Genomic DNA, 5,671 nt, shown 5'->3' on the forward strand with positions numbered 1-5,671 from the left:
GTTGTCACTGTCGTCTGCAGCGTTGTCTCGTGCTTCCACACCGCGTCCGATGTGATGATCGCTCCTTCCTACGCAGACCGCTGCTAATACGACCCGGAGAACCCCGAGTGCACGCATCATGAACTGAAACAAAGGGTCAAAAGTGATGTTTGCTTTGATTACACAATATTAACTGATTCACAAAAGCATTGTGAAATCTGTAAGCCCCTTCATCTAGTTATACAGGCTCTAAATGTATTTGTTTTTAGTTTTTTTTTTTTTTTGTTTTTCTCTTGCCATTGTTGTTTTTAAAGTTTTTCAAGAGAACAATTTTGATTAAATCAAAGAACATCAAAGAGAACTAATCTTGATTGAAGTGTTTTTTTCTTTAAAATGAGAACAGAATAAATCTCATGTAATATAAACAAAAAACTTTAAAATTCAGTCTTCACAATTAATACCCCCCATTACATATTATGAGATGAACAAATAAAAATACAAAACAAAAAGTGCTTAGTTTTTCTGTCTTCATTGCCATCCTTTTAAAAGTTTGATTTTGATATTTTAAAACAGCAACACACATCTCAACTTATACTTTAAACATTAACACAGTTTTCTATAGTCTTTAAACCACTTACCCTTTTCTTGCTGCAGCTCAGTTTGTCCCAGCTAACACAGGCTGGTTGGAGAAAGAGTCTATTTATATTGTCAGTCAGATGAACTTTGATTTTGTTTATTTTCTGTCCAAACCGTATTTGCTCTACATTTGAGCACAGGATAAGTCGCTAACCAATCATGGCATCAAGGCTTGCAAATAATTCTCAGAAAAGCTAAAAAAAAGTGAACTACTACATATTAGACATTATTCTTTCACTGAGCAATCAAAAAAAAATATCTCTAAATGTTCATTTAAATCTCCTCATTACTGTTTCAAGGATTATTCAGTAAATATGAATCTTTAAAACCCCTGTTATTTTTATTTATGAACAACTAATGATATGCTATAAATTATCAAATAAAGAGGGAAACATATTTTCTGAAACAATTTTTTAAATTTGTTATTTATTTATTGCTTTTTGTCCACCAGCAAGCACCACAGCTAAACAAAGCAAATGCAGTTTAAGGGCCAGATTGATAAAATTCTTTGCTCATTTATTTCCTGTTAAGCAAATGGTAAAGAAGAAAAGCATCACCCAGCATTATTGTTGCAACTACTGTATCAGCTGCTTGAAATTAGCTTAATATTCAAAGGCCAACCAGTCTGTCTGGTTATGAAAAATAAAATACAAACAAGTCAGTTTCAGTTACAAGTCAATTCATCTTAAGATATTGTCCGCTAAAAAATGCAATAAAAAGACTAGATTTCTTCTAATTATCTCTATATTTATGCTGCGATATGTTAAGGCTGCTGGAGAACATAGGAACCAATTTTCCTCCTGCTTCATCCCATCTCTGTTTTTATATTCCGAAGTATTTCTTAATTCCACTCATAACTTTATGCTTTATCTGCTTTTGCCTGTGTTAGTGGCTCTGGTGACACCATCCTGGATTGAATTATCAGCTGTGCTGCTTACTGTGAGTAACTGTCTCTGCTGTCTTTCATCCTTGACCGAATACCAAAACGGAGACAATTCAACCAGATTATATAGTCAGATTGGTTTAAAGTTTTCTATCTAAGGAAAACCAGCTGATTGCATCAACTCATTGACTTGAAAACAATCCCTCACACCAAGCATGCTTGTTGCGAGAGTGGAGAGGAAAACTCTCTCAGGAAGAAACCTCCACCAGAACCAGGCTCAGTGTGAGCTGCCATCTGCCGAGGCCGACTGGGGTTCAAGGAGACAGAAGCAGAGATACAGAAAGAAGCAGAGAAAAAAAAAAATAACTGTCAATCAGCTCCACAGGCGGCCTTAACCCAGAAAAACACAACAAGGCAGATTAGCTCCAAGTCAGCTCCAATGTCAAAGTATGAAAGAGAGAACATGCAGGACTACACTGAAAAACCGGCCGAGCTCCTACATCTATATACAAAGGTGTTGATGGCAGCAGCACAGCTTATATTTCTCTCCGGTATGGTGCCACAGCCAAACAGGAACAGACCAGATGAAGCTACTGTGATGAGAAAAACAGAGAGTATAAAGTTAGAGATTGAACAAACAAACACTTAAGACTGGGAGAATAAGAGAATGATGAAAAGGGGTCCCTACGTCCTCCAGCAGTCTAAGCCTATAGCAGCATAACTATAGAGATAGCTCAGGATAACTTGAGCCACTCTAACTCTAAACTATGTGAAAAAAAACACAAAAAAAGGTTTTAAGCCTTGCCTTAAAGTAGACTGGATTTTTGCCTCGTGGCCTAAAAATAGTAGTTGCTTCCACTGGAAAAAGCCTGACAGCTTAAAGATCTGATACTCTTCCTGCTTTTAGAAATTTTAGAAAGCACTAGTAAACCTGCAGATTGAGAACAAAGTGCTCTGTTGGGAACATAGGGAATCACCAGATCCCCAATCATGGCCAACCAAAAAAACGCTGCTACACAGTTTCTCAATCAACCTCCTCTACCTGTTGCGTCAGTCCCGGCTGCTCCTCCTTCTCCTGCTGCTGTATCACCTTTGCCGCCTGCCTCCTGCAAACATAGACACCTTCCATTACTGGAAGAATGCCACATCCTCCCCCACTGGTCAGCCTGAGGTCAACGTAGCCTCTCCAGTAAAGGACGGTATCTAAATTCCTCTCGTGCCTCACCCTCCAGATGATCATTCAAGTAAAAAGCATGATCAACAGGTGATAAGTGATAATCCCTGACACAGGCCTCCTCCGTCTCCATCCACTTTACCCTATTCCTGATCTTCCCCTGAACATTGGACATTTCCTGTCCCGAGGCATGAACACCAACCTTTCTGACACAGGGGGATCCGGGGCAGGCAGAGCACTCTGAGATCTGCTTCAAATAGAAGGGCCAGTAGAAGTACCTGAGGCAGAGCATGACTGTCCCTGTCGTATTTGTTTATTATCTTCTTTCAATTGGGCAATAAAGTACCACATATCTTGGATCCCCTCCTCCTCAACCTGGATCCTTTGTGATTAGATGGGCTTGTTGCTGTTTTGCCTGTACAAACACACACACACACACACATTTTTTTTCCAAAACAAACAAAATACGACACTACACAAACATAAAAAACAGAAAACAAACAAAAACTGAAGAATCAACTCTTTTTCCCAACAGATATCCTACCAGCAACACCGATTGTGGCAACCTCGGGTGGATTATTTTTTTATTATGAAACCCGAATGTTAAAGTGTGCAATATAGGAAACCAACAACGCCACCTGAAATAACTCCAGGAAAATTAAATAGTAATAACGAGACTGCTGGAGAAATTCTTGCTGGAAATGAGACAATATTCCAAAAAAGCTCTACAAAAATTGATTAAACTTCAATAGGTTTAAATTAACAATAACCTGAAATTAAATGGCTAAAACATTGAATGCATTTTTAATCCATAGTGAGAGGCAACATCCAGTGAAGAGAAGGGATCACCTAAACACTTCAAAAACCCAGCAAACATAAAAAAGGGGTGCCCCATCAGAGAACACAAGATAAGACACAGACGGCACCACCAGGTGTCACCACTTCCACCACAGAAGCCTCAGTCCTTAAAAGAAAAACTAAACTAAAACAATATGAGTAAAACAATAACACCAATACACTACAATATTGTCCAATATTGCACTGTATCCCAATAGTAGAACCATCAATGCTCCCGACAGCAGGGGAAAGTTGAGGTAAGTCTTATGCAATATCTCTGTATAGACAAGTATAGGCAAAACAGCAGCGAGTGTCAACCCAGGTGTAATGCTGATCAAAGACTCAGCAGGAAGCTAAAGAAATAGAGCAGAATAATAATACACTTGCTGATGAAAACTATGACTTACAGTAGCTGCTTACCTGTGACCTGGTAAATTATCCCACTGCCAGATAAACACGTCCATAACTCCACCCATGCAGTGCAGCTGTAACAATGTGCTATATAAAGACTTTGCTTACCTTGCCATGTTAGCCCTTACCTTTCCGCCAACAAACAAACAACAGGACAGATTGGTCCAGATGTTGGAGGAGCAGCAAAGGAGGCTGAACAGATCAGACCAGTTTGCATTAATGGCTACAATTAAAGCTAAAGAACCAGTAGTGATGTTAGGCCCAAATCAGTGTGCTCGAAACAGCTTTGATCTTTTTAAAACAGAGGTGTCCCTAAATAGTGTTTCGAGCTTACCCTCATCACACCATGTTTCGAGCTGCTCTGAAATTTGAATAATCTGAATAATCAACCATTTACATTATATATTTATATATTAGTATCAGAAACAGGCAAGGGAAGATGTTCTATAAAAAAAATGACATAAGTTAGGGCAAATGGGGGGACATCATTGATTTTCAAAGAAATACAAACTTTACCAGGACACTGGTAAAATAGATGTTCAAGACTTTTATTATTACAAAAGGAACATTGATCTGCCTCAAAAACATTTTTTTTTATATAATTCTGCCACAGGATACATTTTCTTAAAACTTTAAAATGTGTTTCTTTGACTTTAGGTAGAATAGGCCATTTGACAAATTTTGAGAATACTTTATCAACTGTATCTGAACAAACAGGAATATATCTTTTCCAAGTAAACCCATCACAATCAAGAAATTTTCTGCCTTTCAAAAAACTGCTAATACATTTATTATTGCATTTTTTTTATACAGATTGCATTGTAAAATAAACCAGCTGGACAATATTGGTTGGTAATTATTATATGACCTAGAATTTTTTTTTATCAAGTGAATTTACATAGTTATATTCTTTTAGAGAACAATTTACATCATTAAAAATATCTGAATGATTTAAAATATCACTGCTATCATCCAATAAATCTGCAAAATAAATAATGTCTTTGCAAAACCATCCCTTTTTGAAGACAGATTTACAATTTAGTGTTATTACTCTATTGTCCCATAGGGTTGAGCAATGGGGAGAAGAGCTACGGGTGAAAATCTTTTTCCAATAATGCAAAATCTGTGCAAAGTGGAACATGAACAGCTTAATTGGAATCCTGCTTACCTCAAAATCACATTTTGGAATAAAGTCTTAGCCTCACAATTTATCAAACAGGGATCTTGGACTGTGATGCCACATAGAATTTGGATGCCGAATATAAGATTTTATCCAGTTAATTTGGATTGTGCCAACCTTAGATTCAATATCTTTATCATATTCTTTCACCAACTGAGATTTTTTGATATAATGTGTTTTATTCCTCCATAAAAATTGGAGGCATATTGTGTTTGCTTTACTCATGTTTTTAGAGAAAATAAACAAGGAGTGGTAGGGATAGATCAGTTTGTTGTTAACCAGTGACTAAGGGCTTTTTTCATATCCAAAATACAATTTGAAATATTTGTATCTTCTCTTCTAATTAAGTTTTGTTTATATTGTCAGCCCTAGGTATTTTACTTCAGTAACAGCTTTAATTGGATCAGGACTTGTATGGATAGGGAGTAGTTCCCTTTTTATAATATTAAAGGAATAGTACACCCAAAACAATATTAAAGCCGGCAGACCAAACCAGCGCATTCAGCTCGGCAAAGAACTCATGCTCTTCCTCAACACTGAAGTCCTCAGACATTTTTCTTTCGTTGTTTCT

The sequence above is a fragment of the Cyprinodon variegatus genome, unplaced genomic scaffold, assembly GCF_000732505.1.
Source record: "Cyprinodon variegatus isolate N-32 unplaced genomic scaffold, C_variegatus-1.0 Scaffold964, whole genome shotgun sequence".
NCBI classification, from domain to species: domain Eukaryota; kingdom Metazoa; phylum Chordata; class Actinopteri; order Cyprinodontiformes; family Cyprinodontidae; genus Cyprinodon; species Cyprinodon variegatus.